Here is a 26,063-nt window from a genome sequence, read left to right on the forward strand (position 1 = left end):
CTTTGAAAATTAGCAGGTGCAACTCAAATTTTTAAAAGTTATAAAATGTTTGCATCAATGTGACTTACCTAAAAATTTGCTATTATTTTACCAAAGCAAACTCAGCCCTTCATAAACTCTTCCCCCTAATTTTTGTTTGTAAAAGTCTCATTTATCTCCATGAAGAATGATTCAATTGTGCAAGCATCTGGAAATAGGACTTTGGAATCCTTGTTCCTGATATCGTGTTTGCACCATTTGTAGCCTATGTGCTATTGCACATGGACAATTTTCCAATGGACCTCAACTCCAAGTGCGAAAAATTGCAGCATCCGCTAGTCTGGGCTGGTATATACTAGTGCATATAAGGCAGCTGCAGTCGGAGCCAGTCATGTCCGCAGTCTGTGGATGTGATTAAGCTGATAAGTTCAGCACTCGTTTGAATTTAGTCTTAACGGGAACCTGTTATGTGAAAAAACTCTATTAACCTGAAGATATGGGGTTAATCTTCAGGTTAATAGCATTTTGAATCTGCATGGCGCCTGCACTGAAAGCCCGGCTGCCGGGAATAAATTAACTTTCTTCCTCCTGGCAGCTTCAGGCTTTCAGTCATAGAGGTGCGACTTCAGTCATTGCTCAGTACATAGTGACCTGCAGCTGTAACCATGCTCCTGCAGTGACTGACAGTCGGCTCTACAGTGAAGCAGTTCTACGCCGTTTGTCAGTCAGTGCCGGGGCACGGTCAGTGAGCCACTGTGTGCTGAGTGTTGACTGAAAGCCTGAGGCTTCCAGGAGGAATGAATTTAATTTCCTCTTGGCTTTCAGCACAGGGCAGATTCAAACACTATTAACCTGCCGAAAAACCCCACATCTGCATGTTAATAGTGTTTTTTCACATGAAAGGTTCCCTTTAAGAGAAGGGGAAAGGCACACTTCCTCTAACGCAGTAATGCTCACATGACAACCCTCAAGAACCATATGGGCAAAAAAAACATTTATAAGATATAAATTTATATCTATTTTATTTAATAATAATGTTTTAATTATATACCTTTTAAATATATCAACCAAACATTTTGAATAAATAACTGGAAAATATTTAATTTAATTAGTAAGATATATATATATGTTTTTAATCTTGGATTTTAGAAAGTTTTAGTTTTAGAAACGTCTATCATATTTTGTAGCTATTAATTTAGGATGAATCTTAAAATGATGCTGAAACTTAATATGAAAAGTTATTCTTTTCCCAGCCCTGTCTTTTATCCACTCATGTGGTTATCCTCTGTAGTGTTGGCAACAGGATATTCCTCATGTTTGATCTGTAAAAGATTTTACCTGTCATGAACCAGGAGCTTATTTTTTTCTGGTAGAACAGGGAACAAATTGACAAAAAATGAAACGAGAAAAAGCTGAATTGCAAAATCAAATTCTCTGAAGACCAAGCTCTGAACATTGACTGAATGCTGCTGTGGTTCAATATGTAGAATAATGCCCCACATATGAGAAGATTGAGTCATCAACTTTTGTGAAAAATGGCATCAGGCCTGGTGTACAGGTGATCGTTTCATTATAAGTGCTGCTGACTAGAAAGAATTTAACGGGATGTAGGACATATTATCAACAGGAAAGTCGAGGTGAAGGGTGTTGTAGATCAAACTGCAGTAGAGGTATTAATGCTTATCAGATACCCCGGTCCGACTGACAAGCGTTACAGGGAGAGGATGCTTAAGGAGATTAGTTTTCAATTATGTATCACCCATCATGTCAACAGAAGGCTCAGGAGCCGGGAAAGTGATGGCTTTAATTTGTTTTGTGCCGTAAGTTCCCTGTACAGGAACAAATGAAGCAAATTGTGTGAATGACAAGAGAAGATAAGTTGCTCTCTTTAGATGGTGAACGGAAAATAAGATCAAGGAAAGATTTAATTTACCCTCTAGGTTTTTCATCAGTGTATAATGTAAAGGATAAGAAAAAAAATCAGAAAACACATTTTTTAAGGTCCATCTTAACCCTTGTCATGACGTGTCAAATTCTTGTTTGACCTAAAATAAAATTCAGGGTAGGTTTTAATGTAGCATCGGATTGTTATGTATTCTGTATGTTGTATACGAATAGTAAATAAACACAGAAAATGCACAATATATATACGCCATTAACCCATTGTAAACATAGCTATTTTAAGATTTTGCGGTTTCGTTTTTACCTTTCCTTCCAAGAGTCATAACTTTTTTATTTTTCCATGAACATAGCCATACAAGGACCTGTTTTTTTGCAAAACGAGTTCTACTTTTAAAATGCACAATTCATTTTATCAGGAAAAAATTCCAAGTGCAGCAACATTGCGAAAAAAAAAATCACTATTCCACAATTATTTTATGTTTTCTTTATTTACAGTGCTCATAATATGCTAAAAAAAATCCTGGAAATATGATTCTCCAGTTTAGTACACTTACAGGGATACCAGACATGCATAGTTTTTGTGTTTTTTTAAGTGGTAACAAAAAATCAGAAAATTATTTTAAAAAAAAATTGTGTGTGTCTACATTTGTGTCTAACATTTTCCATTTCTGTAACTGATTGGGCTGTGTGATGGCTTGTTTTTTTGCGTCCTGAGCTGACATTTTAATTTTAATTTTAATTATTATGTTTTGATTGCCTTTTATTACATTTTTTGTGGTGTTGCGGCAACAAAAAACCCCACAATTCTGGCTTTTAGATTTTTTTTTGTCAATACAGTGTTTAGAAATCGGAATAGAGTTGGAGTGACAGATGCTTCAGATCTACCATATCAGTAATAGAGGAATGGACTGGCCATGTAAAGGTATAGCTGAACATGTCTTTGAAATAGATATATATGTGCTTATAAGTAGTTTTGCGTGTGAAATCATGCTGACAGATTAACTTTAATTCCTATATTAATCTCAAATATTTTTCCTATTTACCCTATTATGTCTTATATTAAAATTAATGAATGTATGAATTCTTCTTTGTATGTCTTGAGTGAGCCATATTTCCCTATTCCTCAAATATATTGGTAAAGAGGTTTTCAATGAATACATTTTCTTTTATCATCAGCACTGCCGCTGAGCTCAGTGATTGACTGCAGAGGTCACATATCGCAGTAGCCTGTCAACAAGGATCGAGATCAGCAGAGGGTAAGTGAAGATAATTTTATTGTTTCTACCTAGAGCAAGTTGATGGTGGTAAAAAAATATTCATGGATAACCACTTTAAAACCACAATGTCTAAGCACCACCCTTTAGCCATTCCTCAGACAAAAATAAGACAGATCAGCGGATGTTTAAGGCTGTGTGTCCACAATGCAGATTTAATGCGTTTCTGCGGCGGCATTGCCGTAGCACAACCAATTTACAGCACATGGTGAGCCCGTCCCATACTTAGCAGGACCTGCCTCTAACAGTTACAGGTGGAGCAGTGCTCCGCCAACGATTGAATGTTAACCTGTTAAACGCCACTGTCAATCTCTGACAGAAGCATTTAACACACACCTGCATGGGTGACCCATGATCGCGGGTCGCCAATGGGTTGTTATGACAGCCAGGGATCTGTAGAAAACCTCCGTGCCTGTCATTATGGAGTTCCTTTGAATCTCTGCCTGTGGCCAGACTTCAAAGGAGACTGTGATTTTTGCTATATGCAGCAATGCTGTGGTATCACTGTATATAGCACAAGCGATCAGACGATCGCAGCTTGAAGTCCTCTAAGAGGACGGTTAACAACAGTGAAAGAAACCCCCCTAAAAGTTCAAATCACCCATTCTATTAAAAATAAAGATAATAAAACATACACATATGTGGTATTGCCGAATTCAGAACAGTCCGATCTATCAAAGTGTAAAAATAATGAATCCGATTGGTAAACAGTAGTAATGAGCGAGCATGCTCGCTACTGTTCGGTGCTCGCCCGAGCATCTCACTACTCGAGATGCTCGGCGCTCGGCGAGTATTTCCGGGGTTGCTCAGCGGGAGCTCGGGTCCCCTCCCTGCATGTTTGGCTCTCTTTAGCCGTAGCCATGTTGGTTGTGGCATTACAGTGATTGGCTGGCCGCATAGCATCATCGGGTCTATATCAGACCTGGCGCCGCCATGTTCGTCACAGTCACTCCGGAATTAGTGTAGGGAGAGGTGCTGCTGCGTCAAGTAGAGATTTTCTTGTGTATTAGGTAGTGTAGGGAGAAAAACCGTACATTACACATATCCATCTTAACAAACAGTCCTTTTGAGGACTAACTAATCCATCTGCAGAGATATCAGGCAGGCAGTGTATATAGGCAGGCAGGCAGGGTATATAGCAGACTGCAGTGCATATAGCACAAGAGGCACCATTCCAATTCTGCCTTCTGCTGCTGTTAGATATTTCTATACAAAGGCCGAGGTCTCAGGGACCAGGAATACTTTTCTTTGGATCTTAATCCTCATTATTTGATTAAAAAGCAATCCAGAGAACACCGTTTTTCTGCGCCATTTGCTTGTTGGGACTGCAGAATACAGCCAGGTCCTTTCCATATTACAGCGCTAGAAATCCAGCTATTTAAAACCCTGTTTTCTCCGTCACACGGATCACATATACATTGTCAGAAAATACTGCCATTTCTGGCCTCCATTAAAAATTTCTTTCAGCGTGTCAGTGAAGCAATTCACAGCAGTTTGCTGTTCAAACTACTTACCTACAGGCCAGGTATTTAAAACTCTGTTTTCTCCGGATCACATATAAGTTTGCTCCAATCACAGTCATTTGTAGTGAGCGTGGAAGATACTGTCCTCCATTTAAAATGGGCAAGGCACGTGGCAAGGGATGGGGAACTGGACGTGATGGTAATGGTGCATGCAGAAGCCGAGGACAAGGCCGTGGGCAAGCTGAAATTGTGCCACAACAAACACCCACATCTTCTCGCCTGACCTTCCTGTCCCAATTTCTAGGGGACCGCAGCACACCACTATTGAACCCAGAGCAGTGTCAAAAGGTTGTTGGTTGGATAGCGGATAATGATTCCAGTCACTTAGCCACCACCATCACCCTGTCTTCCACACGGTCAAGTCTCAGTAGCCGTGAGTCTGGACCGCATATTCCTCACCCTGATCCTCCTTCCTCCCACCATGTCGAGTACCCAGAGACAACTGATCCCACACTTTGACACTCTGAAGAGCTGTTCACTTTTCCATTTATAGTTTCGGGCCTCTCGCCCGGTCCACTTGAAGCGGGGCAAGAGGAGATCGCATGTAGCGATGCCCAAATATTTGAGCAGCCACGGTCACACGAAGGTGACGGTGGGAAAGTGTCACAAGAGGTGGACGATGATGAGACACAATTGCCAGAAAGTCAGGAGGAGGACCAGGGTGCGGAAGTGGAAGACGAGGTGGTGGATGATATAGTAACTGACCCAACCTGGCAGGAGGACATGCAGAGCAAGGACAGCAGCACACAGGGGGAGGGAGTCAGAGCACCCCAACAGGCAGGAAGAAGCAGTGTGGTGGCCGCAGACAGAAGGCAGACAACCGTTCTTCATAACACCAACACGAAGGAAGTTGCCAGTACAACTGTTAGGTCTTCCAGAGTCTGGTTGTTTTTTAAAGACTCTGCCGATAACCCCAAAAAGGCCATTTTCACCACCTGCCAGGCCAGCATCAGCAGGGCTGGCAAAACGACCAGCCTGACCACCACCAGCATGATCAGGTACATGGCAGCAAAGCACCCGACTTTGTGGGCCGAACCCCCGGGTCCAGGAACAGTGTCTGCAGGTGGCACCATTGCTTCTTCCGCTGTTGTGCATGCAAGCCAATCCCCTGTCCATGGTGCATGCGAAGATGCCTTCTGCCCTGCACCTGTGGTTGCGCACTCTCAAGTAGCAGCATCAGGAAGCACGTCCATGTCCTTGTCCCAGCGCAGCGTTCAGTTGTCCATACCCCAGTCCTTGGAACGCAAGCGCAAATATGCAGCCAACGCCCCACAGGCCACACTACTAAATTCTCACATTTCACAACTGCTTGCGCTCAAAATGTTGCCTTTTAGGCTCGTGGAGACGGAAGCATTCCGCAACCTGATGGTGGCGGCTGTCCCTCGGTACTTGGTCCCCAGCCGCCACTATTTCTCCCAGTGTGCCGTCCCCACATTACACAAGCACGTGTCCCAAAACATTAGCCGTGCTCTCAATAATGCAGTTACCGGGAAAGTCCACCTAACCACGGACACGTGGACAAGTGCTTGTGGGCAGGGACGGTACATCTCGCTGAGGGCACACTGAGTTAACATAGTGGAAGCCGGGACCCAGTCAGACTTTGGGACGGAACACGTCTTCCCGACGCCAAGTATTGCGGGCCCTAGGTCAATCAGGGTTGCCCCCACGGTCTACAGCTCCTGCACTTCATCCTCTTCAGCCTCCACCTCCTCTTCAGCCTCCATCTCTGAAATGACCACATCAGTCACAAGCTGGAACCACTGCAGCACTGCCTCGGCCAAGCAGCAACAGGCTGTGCTGAAGCTAATATGCTTAGATGACAAACAGCACAATGCTGAAGAATTGTGGACAGCTCCGAAAGAGCAGACAGATCTGTGGCTCACACTGCTGAACCTACAGCCATGCATGGTCGTGTGTGACAATGGCTGGAACATCGTGGCGGCTCTGAGGTGAGGCGAGCTAACACACGTACCATGCCTGGCCCATGTGCTTAACCTCGTGGTTCAGCGGTTTCTCAAATCCTACCCGGAGCTGTTGGATCTGCTTGTTAAAGTACGCCGCCTGTGTGCCCATTTTAGAAAGTCAGCTACAGCTTTCGCCGCCATTGCCGTGTTTCAGCAGCGTTTGCAGCTTACGGCTCACAGACTGGTGTGTGATGTCCCCACGCCTTGGAACTCTACACTGCAGATGTTGGGAAGGATTTGTAAGCAGAAGAGGGCAGTTGTTGAGTACCAGCATCAACAAGGCCGTCGCTATTCAGTTCAGACTCCACACATGAGACCTCAGGAGTGGACATGGATGTCAGACATATGTACCATCCTCCAAAACTTTGAGGACTCCACCAAGATGGTGAGCGGCGATGACGCCATAATTAGCATCACCATCCCGCTTCTCTGTCGTCTGAAACGCTCTCTGCTCACAATCAAAGAGGATGCATTGGAGGCGGAGCACGATGAAATGGAGCAAGGAACCATACAGGGTGATTACACACAGCCAAGCCAAGCCTCATCTCATCCCAACGTGGATTGGGTGACAATGAGGAAGAGGAGGAGGAGGAGTAAGGACAGGAGCTAGTTTCATGCACTATAGACGGTACTACCTGCACAGCTGTCATACCGTCTATTCAGTGTGGATGGCCAGAGGACAGAGAGGAGGAGGAGGAAAGCATGGTCATTCATCCTCTTGGTGAGGATACGGAAGTCTTGCCTGTTAGTAGTCTGGCACGCATGGCTGAGTTTATGTTACGCTGCCTTTCCCATGACCCTCGCGTTCTCAAAATTTTGGGTGACAGTCATTACTGGTTGGTGACACTTCTAGACCCACGCTACAAGGAGAACTTTATATCTCTTATTCCTGAGGCGGACAGGTCTACAAAAATGGGGCTGTACCAGAAGGCCCTTGTTGCGGAACTATTAAAAAAATTCCCATCTGAAAACGCTGGCAGCAGAGGGCACACTTCGTTGGACAACCAAGAAGTACAGGCGAGAGAGACACAACTCCAATCCAGCAGAGGCTGGGGAACACTGTCAAAGTTCTGGGAGAGTTTTCTCAGACCTTCCCATCGCACAGGCCCTGAAGCGCGAGGTACTCTCACAAGGAGTGCAAAGCTTTGGAAGATGTTGAGTAAGTACCTTGCCGACCGTACCAACGTCCTCCGTGATTTCTGTGTGCCTTATAATTATTGGGTATCCAAGCTGGATACGTGGAATGAACTGGCTCTCTATGCCTTGGAGGTCCTGGCCTGCCCTGCCGCCAGCGTTTTATCAAAGCGGGTTTTTAATGCTGGTGGTGGAATTATAACTGATAAGCGCATCCGCCTGTCAACTGAAAATGCTGACAGGCTGACTCTTATAAAAATGAACAAGGGCTGGATTGGGCTTGACTTCTCAACACCACCGAATGATAGCAGCGTAGCAAACTCAAATCCAGTGTCTTTTCTTGGGAGGTGTATTCCCATGCACCTTTTCACACCCAGACATGGGTATACGCTTCCTGATTTTGGCTATTTGCTCTTGTCCTCCTCCATCTCCTCATCCTCCACCACCATATCACCAGGGTGACTGTGGTCCGTGATGCAACACCCACATAATTTTTTTAAAGGGTGTTTATGATGCCCGTAAAAATTTTTTTTTATACAGTATGTTCATGTATACCCCCCAGGGGTAAATGTTTGTCAGCCCATACACTTAGTGCATGGGCATTACAAGTATAAGAGGTCCGCTCCTTTCTAATGGGAACATTTTTTTATGAGGCCCTCCTCCACGTCTCTTCCAAGGGGCATTGAAGTGACTCCAAATTTTTGGCGGCCCTTGCATTCACTGCATAGGCCAACACTATGGGAGACTCTCTCCTTTCTAATGGGAATTTGTCGTTACTGTGGCCCTGCTCTATGTGTCTTTAAATTCTTAGTGGGGTTTTTCTTAAAATTGGTCAGCCTTTGGACTCACTGCATACCCTATAACTGTATAGCAGACTCTCTCCTTTCTAATGGGAATTTGTCGTTACTGTGGCCCTGCTCTATGTGTCTTTAAATTCTTAGTGGGGTTTTTCCTAAAATTGGTCAGCTGTTGGACTCACTGCATACCCTCTAACTGCATAGCAGACTCTCTCGTTTCTAAAAGGAATTTGTCGTTACTGTGGCCCTGCTCTATGTGTCTTTAAATTATTAGTGGGGTTTTTCCTAAAATTGGTCAGCCGTTGAACTCACTGCATATCCTATAACTGTATAGCAGACTCTCTCCTTTCTAATGGGAATTTGTCTTTACTGTGGCCCTGCTCTATGTGTCTTTAAATTCTTAGTGGGGTTTTTCCCAAATTTTGGCAGCCCTTGCAGTCACAGCATGGGCATTAACACTATAGGAGACCCACTCCTTTATAATGGGAACATTTTTTTTACTGAGACCCTCCTCTATGTCTCTTCAAAAGGGTATTGGATTGCGTCTGAATTTTTGGCAGCCCTTGCAGTCACTGGATACGCAATAACAGTATAGGAGACCCACTTATTAATAATGGGAACAACAAAGCATAGCCAGCTGATGGCTCTTTAACAACAGCGAGGGCCGACTGCTGGCCTTTTAAGAATAGTAAGGGCTGTCTGATGGCCCTATAAAAATAGGCTTTATGACTTTCAAAGTCCCTCCATCATAAATAAAACAGGATGTGTCTGATGATGTGTCACACACCACATGGCCAGATAAGGTTGTAAAATGTTAAAATGACATTTCCCGGTGAATGCATTTGTCTTAAAAAATAACGTAAAAAACCCAAAACAATAGGATCTTTCTTTAGTATAAAAAACAGCGTCACCAATTTAACCTCAATGTAATCACATTGTTCAGCTCATGCACCTCCTCCTCCATCTCCGAAATGACCACATCAGTCACAAGCTGACAGCACTGCAGCACTGCCTTGGCCAAGCAGCAACAGGCTGTGCTGAAGATAACATGCTTAATGCTTAATTTACAAACCGCCCAGCGCTGCAGAGTTGTTGAAAGCTGTAACACAGCAGCCTGATCTGTGGCTCTCACCGCTGAACATACAGCCAGGCATGGTCGTGTGTGACAATGGGCGGAACCTGGTGACGGAGAAATGACACCCAGAGTAGATATGGTTTCCCTCTATGCCAGTCCTTTCACCGAGCTAAATACAACTCTCATAAAAAAAAAGCTGTGGACTGGCTCCGTATCGTCCCTGGCCACATTCACCTGTCCACGTGTTTGTGGGTAGGCGGTCCTTCCCAGTAAGTGCACTGGGGAGGGCACGGGTAATGTTGTGGGACCCGTGCTTGTGGAAGGCGCAGACAATACCGGGAAAAATAATGGCGGCTGGGGACCGAGTATGGCTACCCGGCCGCCGCCGGCATGAGGTTGTGAAAAGCTTCCGACTCCACGAGCCTAAAAGGCCACATTTCAAGTGAAAGCAGCTTTAGAGGACTTCCAGGGAGAAATGACAGCTGGGTAGATATGGTTTCCCAAGTCCTTTCACCAAGCTAAAGAATATGGCTGTGGTGAAATACAACTCAGCAAAAAAAGCTGTGGACTGGCTCCGTACCGTCCCTGGCCACATTCACCTGTCCATGTGTTTGTGGTTAGGCGGTCCTTCCCAGTAAGTCCACTGAGGAGGGCATTGGTAATGTTGTGGGACCCGTGCTTGTGGAAGGTGGAGATGACACCGGGAGAAACAGCGGTGGCTGGGGACCGAGTATGGACACCCGGCCACCGCCGGCATGAGGTTATGAAAAGCTTCCGCCTCCACGAGCCTAAAAGGCCACATTTCAAGTGCAAGCAGCTGTCAAAAATTGGCAGTATAGTATTGCAGCCTGTAGGTGGGTGGGTGGCTGGCTGCATACTTGCGCTTGCATTCCAAGGAATGGGGTAGGGACAACTGAACGTTGCACTGGGACAAGGACATGGACGGTGATTGTTGCAAGTTTGCAACGACAGGTGCATGGCGGGAGGCATCTTCGCATGCGCCAAGGATCACTTATGATGGGCACACTTTTAGGCAGTGACCTGGGAGTCAGAAATTCTTCCAGAGGTTTTCCCCATGCTGTTCCCATGTATTTTCAGCACTATATGCATGTGTCTGATGATGTGTCACACACCACATGGCCAGATAAGGTTGTAAAATGTTAAAATGACATTTTCCAGTGAATGCATTTGTCACGGGTGAAAGCAATGCAAAAGTGAAAAAACGCATCAAAAACGCTACTTGTGAACATAGCCCAAGGTGTGGAGGAGTATTTTTGGTTTTGGTTATTTATTTTGCCTTATATACAAGTCATTACCCTGGAAAGGATGTTCCTTAATTTATTTCCCAGGAAAATCCATTTTGTTTTTGTTTTTGTATGTCTTATTGTGAGTCCGTAAAAGTGGCGTAATACTCTGACAACGTTGTTGACAGCAGAGACCTGGGAGTCAGAAATGCTTCCAGGGGTCTTCCCCATGCTGTTCCCATGTCATTTGAGCACTGTTCCCATCGATTTGGGCAATTTTTAGGCCCTCTGCAGACCGCCGGGGGGAGCAGCCTGAAAAATGCTCGAGTTTCCCGTAGACTTACATTGGGCTCGTTGCTCGGGTCGAGCACCCGAGTATTCCAATTTGCTCAACCCAAGTAACGAGTACCCGAGCAATTTAGTGCTCGCTCATCACTAGTAAACAGTAAACACAGTAAATGAACAAAAATCAAGAACACCAAAATTATGCTTTTTTTGGTCTCTGCAATTCCACAAAAATGCTGAAACAAGCGGTCAAAATGTCACATCCATCCCAAAATGGTATCAATAAATGCATCGTCTCGCCCCACAAAAAATAAGCCATTAGATAACTCATCAACCAAAAAATAAAAATTTTACGAATCTCAGGAACTGGTGACACAACCCAAAAAACTTTTTTGGAAAACTTCAGATTTTTTTCTCCACTAAAATAATTTAAAAAACTGGACATGTTAGGATTAGCCATAATCATACCGATCAACAGAATCATATTGCAAGTTAATTTTTACCACAAAATGTACACCTTAAAACCAATTTCCCAAAAAAATGTCAGAATTGTGTTTTATTCACAATTTCTCCCCACTAGGAATTTTTTTTCCCGTTTCCAAGTACACTATGTGGTAAAATGAATGATGCCAAAAAAAACAACTCATCCCACAAAAAACAAGCCCTCATATGCTTATGTGGACAGAAAAATAAAAGTTATGGCTCTGGGAAGAAGGTGATAAAAAACAAAAACACATAAACAGAAATTGGCCCCATCGTGAAGGGGTTAAACTTATATTTTTAATATAATGTTTTTTTCCGACCCAGGCAAAGAAATCCCAATTTAAGACTAATCTACAATTAGGCAAATATTTTATTGATAGATTTTATCCTAATTTGGGTTCTGACCTTCTGGCTGTAGTGATTTGCTAACTCATAGTCTTATTGATCTATTGTCCTTTTTTGTGTTTTGAGGATCCATTTATTCCAATGCTGCCATTACTAATTACATTACAGTTCTGTGTTTGGTAGTGATGAGATTCACCTGAGGATTTTACTAAAGAGCGGAAAGTCTTTTAGACTGTTTATGTACGATGTTACTAAAAGAAGTATCAAAGTGGACATTACTGCAGATTCAAAGGACTTCAATTGGAGTTTGTTGCTGCACTTATGTTACAGCCAGTGGCGTAACTAGAGTCCGATGGGTCCTGGTGCAAAATTTGGACCTGGTGCCCATCCGTGTGTTGGTCATATGTATGAGCCCTTACAGCGTTCTAAATCCCCTCCCTCATGGTGTAGTAATGTCCCCCATCCTGTAAAAATGTCCCCCTTCCTGGGCCCTTTCCTTATGTCTCCTATCCTCGGCCTCTTACTGGTATATATGTCCCTCATACTGGTATATATGTCCCCCATCCTGATATATCTGACTCTTATCCTGGGCCCCTCCTGGTATATATGTTCCCCATCCTGGGCTTATCCTGGCATACAGTGGCATGTAAAAGTTTGGGCACCCATGGTTAAAATCACTGTTATTGTGAACAGCTAATCAAGTTGAAGATGAAATGATCTCTAAAAGGGCTAAAGTTGAAGATGACACATTTCCTGTGTATTTTAGGCAAAATATATATATGTTTTTATCTTTTACATTTTAAAAATAGCAAAAAGGAAAATGGGCTAATGCAAAAGTTGGGGCACCCTGCATGCTTAGTACCTAGTAGCACCCCCTTTTAAAAGTATCACAGCTTGTAAACGTTTTTTGTAACCAGACAAGAGTCTTTCAATTCTTGTTTGAGGAATTTTCATCCATTCTTCCTTGGAAAATTCTTCCAGTTCTGTGAGATTCCTGGATCGTCTTGCATGCACTGCTATTTTGAGGTCTAGCCACAGAATGTCAATGATTTTCAGATTAGGGGACTGTGAGGGCCATTGTAAAACCTTCAGCTTGCTCCTTTTGAGATAGTCTATTGTGGATTTTTGTTACGGGTCCGGGTGGTGGAACCTCAGTGCCGAGGTGCAAGGAGGGACCCAGAGGGGGCGTGACTAAGTATCCACCCGAACCGACCCTGGTCGTACGGCAGCAAACGATACCGTGACCAGGGAGAATCCGGGCTGAGGGACCAGGTGCTACTCTGGGGACGACCTTGTAAGAGAGCAGGTGGCTCCCACGGGTCAGATGGCTGGGACTGACCGGTATGGCGGATGGACACGGCAAGCAGGCGGAAGTCTCTGGTAGCAGGTGGTCAGAGTTCGATAAAGCAGGGCAAGTAGCAGTCTTTAGGTTTACCAGGAAGGTGGTCACAGCAAGTGACGGCAGGGTCTCCAGGCAGGCTGGCAGGAAACAGGCAGGTGCTCCCAGGTGAGCGGGCAGACAGACGAGGTGGGTAACTGGCAGGTAACTGGTGGGCGCTCCCAGGTGAGCCGGCAGACAGACGAGGCAGGTAACTAGCAGGTAACAGGTGGGCACTCCCAGGTGAGCGGGCAGACAGATGAGGCAGGTAACAGGCGGGTGCTCCCAGGTGAGCAGGCTCACGGACACAGCAGGTAACAGGCGGGTGCTCCCAAGTGAACGGCCAGACAGACGAGGCAGGTAACTGGCAGGTAACTGGTGGGCGCTCCCAGGTGAGCGATCTGACAGACAAGGCAGGCGGATGCTCCCAGGTGAGCGGACAGATAGCCAAGGCAGGTAACAGGCAGGTAACAGGTGAGCGCTCCAGGTGAGCAGGCTGGCAGGCTCGGCAGGTAACGGGCAGAAAACAGGCTGGCAGACAGGACGAGAAGTCAGGCTAGCAGCGGGACCTGAGAGCTGAAGCACAGATCAGACACAGTGCAAACAACTTTGCTCGGGCACCTCCATTTTGGAGGAGGTGCCTTATATATGGGAGGTCCTCCGGCAATTGGCCGGGAACTCCTTAGGACGGCGTGCACGGTCCCTTTAAGAGAGGGGGAGCGCGCGCGCCCTAAGCACACAGCCGGGGAAGGAGCGCGTGCCGGAAGCAGAGGGAAAAGAAGCGCTAGAGGACGCCGTGCCAGGAGCGGGGAGGTGAGAGGGACGGCGTCTCTGCCTAGCAAGGGGCAGAGACGCCGATGCTACAGTACCCCACCCTTTAGGCCCCCTCTTTTTTAGGCCAGAAAGAAATTTTTCAAGGAGAAGCGGGGCGTTGATTTTGATGTTCCCAAGTTCTCTCCTCAGGACCAAACCCCTTCCAATCTACCAGAAAAAAGGTCTTTCCTCTTACCCTCTTGGTGGCCAGAATACTCTCTACCTCAAAGACGTCTTCAGAGGAAACCGGAGCAGGGGGAGTACCTGGATTGTTGGAAAAAGAGTTAAAGACAACGGGTTTGAGGAGAGATACGTGGAAGGAGTTGGGAATCCATAAGGTGGCAGGGAGTTTTAATTTGTAGGCCACTGGATTAATTTGCCTGAGGATTTCGAAAGGGCCGATGAAGCGAGGACCTAACTTGTAGGAGGGTATCTTGAGCCGTACATGTTCGGAGGAGAGCCAAACCTTGTCTCCCGGATGGAATTGAGGCAGATCCAGACGTCTCTTATCAGCATATCTCTTCATCCGCTCGGAGGACTGAAGAAGTGCGGACCTAGTACTCTCCCAAATGGTAGAAAACTCGCTGACAAGAGACTGCGCGGCAGGGTTGTCCACAGAGGCGGAGACGGGAAGCGGAATCCGGGGGTGTAGGCCATAGACAATAAAGAACGGGGACTTGGAAGAGGATTCGCTCTTGTGGTTATTATAAGAGAATTCGGCCCAAGGAAGGAGGTCCACCCAATCAGAATGGTGGGCATTAACAAAGTGCCGGAGATAGCTGGTAAGGATCTGATTGATCCGCTCCACTTGACCATTGGACTGAGGGTGGTAAGCGGAGGAGAAATCCAGGGTGACGTCCAGCAGCTTACATGTGGCTCTCCAGAAGCGTGAGGTGAACTGAACCCCTCGATCCGACACAATGTGGAGGGATAGGCCATGGAGACGGAAGATATGGCGGATAAAGTCCTTAGCCAGCTCAGGTGCAGACGGGAGACCAGGCAGGGGAATGAAGTGAGCCATTTTAGAAAAGCGGTCCGCGACCACCCAAATGACTGTACACCCAGCAGAAACAGGGAGATTGGTAATGAAGTCCATAGCGATGTGTTGCCACGGGGCAACAGGTATGGGAAGCGGCAGGAGATGACCAGCTGGTAAGTGTTGGGGAACTTTGTTGCGGCCACAAGATGAACAGGCAGAGACGAAGTCTACCACATCCTTACGCAGGGTAGACCACCAGTAATGCCGGGAAATGAGCAGGAAGATCTTCTTTTGGGCGGCATGGCCAGCTAGTTTAGAAGAATGACCCCAGCAAAGAACCTTCTCATGGTCAGGAGCCGCCACGAATGTCTTGCCGGGTGGAAGACGAGTCAAATCCAAGGGGGCCACATTCATCACCTTGGAGGGGTCGATAATGTGCATAGGCTCCTCCTCTTGGTCGGAGGACAGGAAGAATCGGGACAAGGCATCAGCTTTGACATTCTTGTCCGCCGGGCGGAAATGAAGGATGAAATCGAAGCGGGCAAAAAACAAAGACCACCGGGCCTGACGTGGATTAAGTCTCTGGGCATTTTGGAGAAATGCCAGGTTTTTGTGATCCATGTAGATGATCACCGGGTTTAGAGCCCCTTCAAGCAGATAACGCCACTCTTCCAGCGCCAATTTGACGGCCAGCAGTTCTCGGTCTCCTATGGAGTAATTGCGCTCAGAGGAGGAGAAGATTTTGGAGAAAAAGCCACAGGTTACCATTCTCCCGGATGAAGACTTTTGGGTGAGCACCGCTCTGGCTCCAGAGGAGGAAGCATCAACCTCCAGGTAGAACTGTTTGTTGCAGTCCGGACGGTGTAGCACAGGGGCAGAGGAGAAGGCTTTCTTCAGGGAAAGGAAGGCCTCCTCAGCTTCGGGAGGCCATACCTTGGGATTTGCTCCCTTACGGGTGAGCGCAGATATGGGAGCAGTCCGAGACGAGAAGTGAGGAATGAAGAGACGATAGTAATTAGCGAAGCCCAGGAATCGCTGTATCGCCTTCAAGCCCTCCGGACGGGGCCACTTTAGAACAGCAGAGAGCTTCTCGGGATCCATTCGCAAGCCTGTCTGAGAGATAACATAGCCCAGTAATGGAAGAGAGGTCTTCTCAAAAAGGCACTTCTCGTATTTAGCATAGAGGTGGTTCTGCCTGAGCCTAAGCAGGACCTGACGAACATCCCTCCGGTGTGTGGGAAGATCCGGAGAGAAGACCAAGACCAAGACCAGGTATACCACCACGCAGGAGTAAAGAAGGTCATGGAAGATGTCGTTTACCAGTTCTTGGAAGACGGTGGGAGCATTGCAGAGGCCGAAGGGCATCACACGGTACTCATAGTGTCCGTCCCGGGTATTAAACGCCGTTTTCCACTCGTCTCCTTGACGGATACGGACCAGGTTATACGCTCCACGTAGATCCAGCTTGGAAAAGATCCTGGCGCCTTTAAGGATATCAAATAACTCAGAGATGAGCGGAAGGGGGTATTTATTTTTAACCGTGATCTGATTGAGTCCTCTATAGTCAATACAGGGGCATAGCGAGCCATCCATTTTTTTGACAAAGAAGAATCCGGCTCCAGCCGGGGAAGTAGACTTCCGGATGAATCCCCTGGCCAGATTCTCCTCTATGTACTCAGACATGGCCCGGGTTTCGGCCGCAGACAACGGATAAATACGCTCACGGGGTGGAGTGACGCCAGGTACCAGGTCGATCGGGCAATCATATGGCCTATGAGGTGGCAATGTCTCTGCTTCCTTTTTACCAAAGACGTCAGCATAGGGCCAGTAAGGAGCCGGAAGACCAGGTAAATTAGCTGGGGTAGGTGGTTTAACGAACCGGACGAACCAGAACCAGGCAGGTCTTATGGCAGAGCGGCCCCCACCGGAGTACTTCACCGGAATGCCAGTTCAACACAGGTTCATGTGTCTGGAGCCAAGGTAGACCTAGCAATAGGGAGTGGGAGAGTCCGGGCAACACATGGAAGGAGATTACCTCAGAGTGCAGCATTCCCACCTGCAGGGTTATGGGTTCCGTGACGAGCAGGATGGTCACCGGAAGGAGTCTTCCATCCACGGAGGCGACTGACAAAGGTTCAGACAGAGACTTGGTTGGAATACGGTATTTCTCAACCAGGGATTGGGAGATGAGGTTTCCAGCGGATCCAGAATCCAGGTGGGCGAGTTCAAAGTGACGGTTCTCTCCCCAGGAGATAGATACAGACAAAGTCAGGGTTGGAGAGGACTTACTTTTGTCTAGGGCGACCTCTCCGAGCGGTCCTAGACACTGGAGTTTCCCGGCCTCTCCGGGCAGCAACGGATCAGGTGCTCCTTACTGCCACAATAGAAACAGCTCCCCTCGGCTCGGCGTGAGTCCTGGCGAGATTTGACCATCTTGGTCTGGTCGATCTGCATGGGCTCGGGTGAGTGCGCCCGGGGAGTGACAGAAGAGGAGACAGGTCTCTGGAAAGTAGGAGCTAGGCGGGGAAACCTTCTCTCACGGGTGGTCTCTTTGGTGCGTTCTTGAAACCGGATGTCAATCTGGGTAGCCAGCGACACCAGGTCATCCAGGGTGGTAGGAATGTCCCGACCGGTGAGCTCATCTTTAATCCGACCGGAAAGACCCTCCCAGAAGACGGACACCAGGGCCTCGTTATCCCAGGCAAGCTCAGAAGCGAGGGTGCGGAACCGTATGGCATATTGGCCCACGGTGAGACTCCCTTGGCAGAGACATTGCAGAGAGGAGGCAGATGAGGTCTTTCGTCCCGGTTCATCGAAGACTCTCCGGAAAGCAGTGAGGAAAGACGACAGGTCGGACACCAGGGGGTCCCCTCTCTCCCACAGGGGGTTAAGCCATGCCAGTGACTCCCCAGTGAGATGGGACATGATGAATGCCACTTTGGCCCGGTCGAAGATAAACTGGTGAGCCAAGAGTTCAAAGTGCAGGGTGCACTGGTTTATGAAGCCCCGAGCTTGAGCAGGGTCGCCTCCGAAACGAGGAGGTGCAGAAAGCCAGGGTCCGGGGCAGGATGCCATGGTATTGGTGGGCAGTGGCACTGCTGGGGTGCGAGTCGTGTGACTAGCGGTGGTTGCTGGTGGAGCAGTCAATGTGTCCAGGCGGGAGGTGACATTCCGCAGGTGGTTCAGGATGGACTCCTGCTGGGATCTCTGACGGGAGACTTCCTGGTATAGGTCAGAGAGCGAGGGAGCTTGGGTGCCACCGGGTTCCATGGCCCGAGCAAACTGTTACGGGTCCGGGTGGTGGAACCTCTGTGCCGAGGTGCAAGGAGGGACACAGAGGGGCGTGATTAAGTATCCACCCGAACCGACCCTGCAGCAAACGACACAACCGGCAGCAAACGACACCGTGACCAGGGAGGATTCAGGCTGAGGGACCAGGTGCTACTCTGGGGACGACCTTGTAAGAGAGCAGGTGGCTCCCACGGGTCAGATGGCTGGGACTGACCGGTATGGCGGATGGACACGGCAAGCAGGCGGAAGTCTCTGGTAGCAGGTGGTCAGAGTTCGAGAAAGCAGGGCAAGTAGCAGTCTTTAGGTTTACCAGGAAGGTGGTCACAGCAAGTGACGACAGGGTCTCCAGGCAGGCTGGCAGGAAACAGGCAGGTGCTCCTAGGTGAGCGGGCAGACAGACGAGGCGGGTAACTGGCAGGTAACTGGTGGGCGCTCCCAGGTGAGCCGGCAGACAGACAAGGCAGGTAACTGGCAGGTAACAGGTGGGCGCTCCCAGGTGAGTGGGCAGACAGACGAGGCAGGTAACAGGCGGGTGCTCCCAGGTGAGCGGGCTCACGGACACAGCAGGTAACAGGCGGGTGCTCCCAGGTGAACGGCCAGACAGACGAGGCAGGTAACTGGCAGGTAACTGGTGGGCGCTCCCAGGTGAGCGATCTGACAGACAAGGCAGGCGGATGCTCCCAGGTGAGCGGACAGATAGCCAAGCAGGTAACAGGCAGGTAACAGGTGAGCGCTCCAGGTGAGCAGGCTGGCAGGCTCGGCAGGTAATGGGCAGAAAACAGGCTGGCAGACAGGACGAGAAGTCAGGCTAGCAGCGGGATCTGAGGGCTGAAGCACAGATCAGACACAGTGCAAACAACTTTGCTCGGGCACCTCCATTTTGGAGGAGGTGCCTTATATATGGGAGGTCCTCCGGCAATTAGTCGGGGACTCCTTAGGACTTCACGCGCGGTCCCTTTAAGAGAGGGGGAGCGCGCGCGCGCCCTAAGCACACAGCAGGGGAAGGAGCGCATGCCGGAAGCAGCGGGGAGAGAAGCGCTAGAGGACGCCGCGCCAGGAGCGGGGAGGTGAGAGGGACGGCATCTCTGCCTAGCAAGAGGCAGAGACGCCGATGCTACAATTTTGACGTGTGTTTAGGATCATTATCCATTTGCAGAAGCCATCCTCTTTTCAACTTCAGCTTTTTTACAGATGGTGTTGAATCCATTCTTCCCTCTACCTGTGAAATGTTCCCTGTGCCATTGGCTGCAACACAACATGGTTGATCCACCCCCCATGCTTGATGGTTGGCCAGATGTTCTTTTCCTGATATTCTGTGCCCTTTTTTCTCCACACATACCTTTGATCATTGTGGCCAAAGAGTTGTATTTGTTTAGATGTTCTTTTGCATACTTCTGATGCTGAATTTTATGGTAAGGATGCAGGAGAGGTTTTCTTCTGATGACTTCACCATGAAGGCCATATTTGTACAGGTGTCTCCAAACAGTAGAACAATGTACCACAACTCCAAAGTCTGCTAAATATTTCTGAAGGTCTTTTGCAGTCAAGCAGGGGTTCTGATTTGCCTCTCTAGCAGTCCTACAAGCAGCTCTCACTGAAATTTTGCTTGGTGTTTCAGACATTATCTTGACCTCCACTGTTCCTGTTAACTGCCAATTCTTAATTATATTTCAAACTGAGGAAAGGATAACTTGAAAACACTTTGTTATCTTCTTATAGCCGTCTCCTCCTTTGTGGGCTTCCACCATTTTCATTTTCAGAGTGCTAGGCAGCTGCTTAGAAAGAACCCATAGCTGTTGTTTTTTTGGCACAAGGTTAGAGGAGGCTGGGTTTTTATAAAGCTTGGAAATTTGAACAAGCCATAACCCTAACAGGCTAATTAAGGTCTGAAAGCTCGATCAAAGTTATCTGAACACACAAATCTCCAAGGATGCCCAAACTTTTGCATCGGCCCATTTTCCTTTTTGTAGTTTTTAAAATGTAAAAATGCCAAATGCCAGAATAATGAGCAAGAGAGAATGTTTTAAGGCATTTTTATTACTTACTGCAAAGTCAAAGGTTTACATACACTAAGATTACTATGCCTTTAAACAATTCTGGACTGGCCATATGATGATGTCATGTGTTTGGAAGCTTCTGATAGGATTTTGGCAACATCTGAGTTAATTAAAGACATACCTGTGTAGGTATTTTAATGCACGACTGAAACACACTGCTTCTTTGTGTAGCATCATGAGAAAGTCTAAAGAAAACAACCAAGATCAGGAAGAGAATTGTGGACTTGCACAAGTCTGGCTCATCCTTGGGTACAATTTCAAGATACCTGAAGGAGCCTCGTTCATCTGTACAAACAATTATACGCAAGTACAAACAAGATGGGAATGTCCAGCCATCATACGGCTTAAGAAGGAGACGGGTTCTGTGTCCCAGAGATGAACGTGCTTTGGTCTGACATGTGCATATCAACCCAAGGACAAAAGCAAAAGACCTTGTGAAGATGATGACGGAAGCTGGTAAGATTGTGTGAATATCCACAGTGAAATGAGTACTGCATCAACATGGGCTGAAAGGCCCCTCTTCCAGGAAGAAGCCATTACTCCAAAAGAAACTTAAAAAAGCCAGATTAATGTTTGCAAATGAACACAGGATCGAAGACCTTAATTTTTGGAGACATGTCCTGTAGTCTGATGAAACTAAAGTTGAACTTTTTGGGCATAATGACCATGGTAACGCTTGGGGAAAAAGGGAAAAGCTTGGAAGCCACACCTTCCCAACTGTGAAACACAGGGGTGGCAGCATCATGTTGTGGTGTTGTTTTTCTGCAGGAAGGACTGGTGTACTTCACAAAATAGATAATCTAAAAGAAGATTATGTGGAAATACTGAAGCAACATCTCAAGACATCAGCCAGGAAGTTAAAGCTTGGGCGTAAATTAATCTTCCAAATGGACAATGACCCGAAGCATACTGTCAAAATGGTAACAAAGTGGCTTAAGGATAACAAAGTCAATGTTTTGGAATGGCCATCACAAAGCCATGATCTCAATCCTACTGAAAATTTATGGGCGAAGCTGAAAAGGCACGTGTGAGAAAGGCTACCTACAAACCTGGATCAGTTACACCAGTTTTGTCAGGAGGAATGGGCCCAAATTCCGACCAACTATTGTGAGAAGCTTGTGGAAGGATATCCCAAACGTTTGACCCAAGTCATTCTGTTTAAGGGCAATGGTACCAAATGCTAATGAAATGTATGTAAACTTTTGACTTTGCAGTAAGTAATAAAAATGGCTTAAAACATTCTCTCTCTCATTATTCTGACATTTGGCAAATATTAAAAATTATGGTAATCCAAATTGACCTAAAATGGGAAAGGTTTATTCTGATTTCATGTCAGATATTGAAAAAAACATGCATATGTGAATTTTTATATAGCGTATTATGGTAAGACGCCTCACTCAGCCGCTTCCGGAAGTAGACTCAGGAACCGTGTTTTCTCTGCAGGCTTTATTATGTGGTATAAAGCCCTGCAGCTTCAGCAAAGATAAACACAACCTTACTGGCAAAACAACAAAACAAAAGATAAACGATAGCACAATCCATAGCAGTGTGAGGTTCGGCCACACAGGTTGTAGTTCCAGCCTTCAGCTCCTCTCTGAGCTGTGGCCTTCCAGTCTGGAGTCCTTGCCTCTCCAAACTCCACAACCGAAAAAAAAATGGTGACTGAGCATTTAAACCTTGCTCAGCCACACCCTGAGAGGAGGTAGTGTGAATGGCCTCCCACCCTCTTTGCCATTCACATAAAACCACACACTCTTTAGTGAGTTAACCCCCAGCATATAACATGCTGGCAGAAATTTTGCAGGTTTTAGTTCACACAGGCTAGCAACCTGAGTGACACATACCTCCCCTCGTATATCACACCAGTGACTCTGTCACAGTATGTAAACTTCTGGTTTCAACTGTATATATATTTTGATTAAAGTACAAAGGTAATGTGTCATCTTTAACTTTAGCCCTTTTAGAGATCATTTAATCTTCAACTTGCGTAACTGTTCACAATAAAAGTAATTTTGACCAGGAGTGCCCAAACTTTTCCATGTCACTATATATGTAACTTAACCTGGGCCCCTTGCTGGTATATATGTCCTCTATATTGGGCCCATCCTGGTATATATATCCACCATCCTGGTATATATGTCACCATCCTTGTATATATGTCCCCAATCATGGTATATATATCATGGTATATATATATGTCCCCCATCTGGGCCCATACTGGTATATACACTGCTCAAAAAAATAAAGGGAACACTCAAATAACACATCCTAGATCTGAATGAATGAAATATTCTCAATGAAAACTTTGTTCTGTACAAAGTTGAATGTGCTGACCACAAAATCACACAAAAATCATCAATGGAAATCAAATTTATTAACCAATGGAGGCACGGATTTGGAGTCACCCCCAAATTAAAGTGGAAAAACACACTACAGGCTGATCAAACTTTGATGTAATCAAACTTAAAACAAGTCAAAATGAGGCTCAGTATTGTGCGTGGCCTCCATGTGCCTGTATGACCTCCCTACAACGCCTGGGCATGCTCCTGATGAGGTTGTGGATTGTTTCCTGTGGGATCTCCTCCCAGACCTGGACTAAAGCATCCGCCAACTCCTGGACAGTCTGTGGTGCAATGTGACGTTGGTGGATGGATCGAGACATGATGTCCCAGATGTGCTCAATCGGATTCAGGTCTGGGGAACGGGCGGGCCAGTCCATAGCTTCAATGCCTTCATCTTGCAGGAACTGCTAACACACTCCAGCCACATGAGGTCTGGCATTGTCCTGCATTAGGAGGAACCCAGGGCCAACCGCACCAGCATATGGTCTCACAAAGGGTCTGAGGATCTCATCTCGGTACCTAAAGTTGACGCGCCCCTGGGCCTGTGTCGCGCTGCGCTGCGCATGCGGGAGCTTACCCGGAGCCGGATCTGTGGAGGGTTGTAGTCTCGTGGCGGTGACCCGGTCCGTGCCCAGGGAGTCAAACTAGACGGCAGTCCATTAGTAGTAAATGGTTGATGACTACGCCACCCGTTGAGTGCAGCCAGGGGGCTGCTGCTGCAGGGCAGACCGCTGAGGCCGATGGTGGGATTGTGCAGCGTGATAGTATAACCCCCAACGGGAGGGGTATGGCCTCAGGGCAGCCGACGTGGATGATGGGGGTAGCAGGAACCACTCAGAGACGGTACGGTGTAGTTCAGGGTCTTTACTGGTAACAACAAAAGACCCTCCCGGAGTACTTGCTAGCGGATGGGGCCTGGTCAGTCCTTGAGCAGATGGGATCTCCCCTGGCCAGGCGTAGCTGCAGGCCTCCCAAACTGACTGCACTCTTCTGGCTACCTTGCTAGGAGCTGATGTAAGTAGCCCACGTCCCTGAGTGTACCGTGTGGTGCTCACCCGTATGGCCGGTGACTCGGGGCCTTCTAATGGCTTCCGCTCCACGATGGCGGTGCTGGTCCCACGCGTGTGACCGTGCCTTCGGGCTTCTGGGCCAGAGGACCTGAAATCCCCTGCCTGACGGATTCTGCTGCTGGGCAGGAATTAGTCCCCACAGCCTCGGACTCCGGGTCCGGTAAAAAGTCTTCTTAGTCAGGGCGAACTCTGCAGCTGCCAGCCCCTGACTCCTTGTAACTGCTGTTTCTTCCTATGCTGTCTCTACTTCTTCTCTTCTTCTACTCACTCACCCTGCCTCAGCCCCAGGTTTATATAGGGGAAGTTCTTCCCCTCCCAAGACTGGGCAGGAGGTGTGGCATGCACAGGATCCCTGACTAAAGGACCTCCCACCTGCTCTCAGACATAACATTACGTTACTGTGGCAACCAGACCCCTGGGGTGTCACATTCCCCCCTAGTAAAATTTAGTACTCCGGGACTAAACACATTTAGAAAACATAACAAGGCAAAACATTAATAATACAATAAGAAAACACATAAAGATGGTTACGGCGTGTCCGCAACCGGGTGCAGTCTCTGAAGAAAGCAAGGTGTCCATTTCACCAACACAGGGAGACGTAACCAGGTAGGGGTCTGTTCTACCCCGAGTCCTTGACAGTCTTTAGTCCATCCTGGGTTACGCTCCAACTATATACAAGGATTCCCGGTAAATCCACCAAGGATTCCTAAAAACAACTAGAAATACAAAATTACACACAAGCAACTATAGACAGGTAAACATTATAAAATAGCTTAAACATTTAGATCCTCCAACGTGCGGGTAACTGGCCTCTAGTGGCCCTAGTGGACCTACGGAGCTGACTGTCTGGCCCTGAACTACAGGGTGTAGGAGCTGTCAAGGGTAAACTGGGCAGCTGTCTACCGGCTCTTTGTCTCACTAGGGGTACGGCAGGCTCACTATAAGCAGAGGGTTGATTCTCCTGTTCTACTTGTGTGGAGTCTTCTGCCTCCTGGACCGGCTGTTCTTCCAGCTCTACCCGTTGCTCCGTAGGTTCTGGGGATGATGGTTGGAGGAAGGTGAGTACGGGTACCACAACTGCACCATTGACTTGAGTCCAAGACCGAGGGAAGTCCCCGAGCACGGTACTAACCATATCTTCCCTTTCTCCCACGGGTCGATGGTCTTCTTGTTCCTCTTCAGGGTTCCTCAGTTGTTCGGGACACTTCTTCAGGTGGTCCCGGGATACAATGGCTGTGGTTTCCCCTCCGTCTTTACTGATGGTACAGACCTTCGGGTTCTCGTGGCTTGAGGGCAGTACGGTGTACGGGTCCTTCTCCCACTGGTCATCCAACTTGTGGAGCCGTCTTTTCCTCTTCAAGACCTGCTCTCCGGGTACCAGGGGAACAGCGGGAGCATACTGGTTGTAAGTCTTCTCTTGTCTTTCCCTAGCCTGACAGAGACTTCGCTCCACGCTCTCCTGTACTCTCCGGTACTGCTGCTGCCTCTCTGTGTCCCAGTCTGTTTCTGGTGAAGTGTCCTCAGGTGTCAGGACTCCCATTTCCAGGTCAACAGGTAACTTACCAGGTCTCGCCCTCATTAGGTAAGCCGGGGTACAGTTGGTGGAACCTACCGGGATGTGGTTGTATAGGTCCACCAGATCGGGCAACTTCTCAGGCCACAGACTGCGTTCTTCCAGGGGCAATGTTTTTAGAAGATCCATTACCACCTGGTTCATTTTTTCACAAAGTCCATTAGTTTGCGGATGGTAGGGTGTCGTCCTTATCTTCCGGCAGCCATACAGATTGCAGAATTCCTGGAAGACCTCCGCTTCAAAGGCAGGTCCCTGGTCCGTCAGCACTTGGTCCGGGTACCCGTGTGGACGGCAGAAGTGCTGCTGGAAGGCCCTAGCTGCTGTTTGAGCCGTTAAGTCCTTGACGGGGACGACAACCAAGAACCGGGAGTAATGATCCACGATGGTTAACGCGTAGACGTAGCCACTTCTGCTTGGGGTCAGTTTTACATGATCCAAGGCTACCAGTTCCAACGGTTGCCGGGTGACGATGGACTGCAGGGGAGTCTTCTGGCTGGCCCGGTCCTTCCTTCTCAGATTGCACGGGCCACAGTCTCTGAACCACTTCTCGATGGT

Source organism: Phyllobates terribilis, unplaced genomic scaffold (assembly GCF_046119375.1).
Source record: "Phyllobates terribilis strain yellow unplaced genomic scaffold, ASM4611937v1 Scaffold_3__8_contigs__length_932513732, whole genome shotgun sequence".
NCBI lineage: Eukaryota > Metazoa > Chordata > Amphibia > Anura > Dendrobatidae > Phyllobates > Phyllobates terribilis.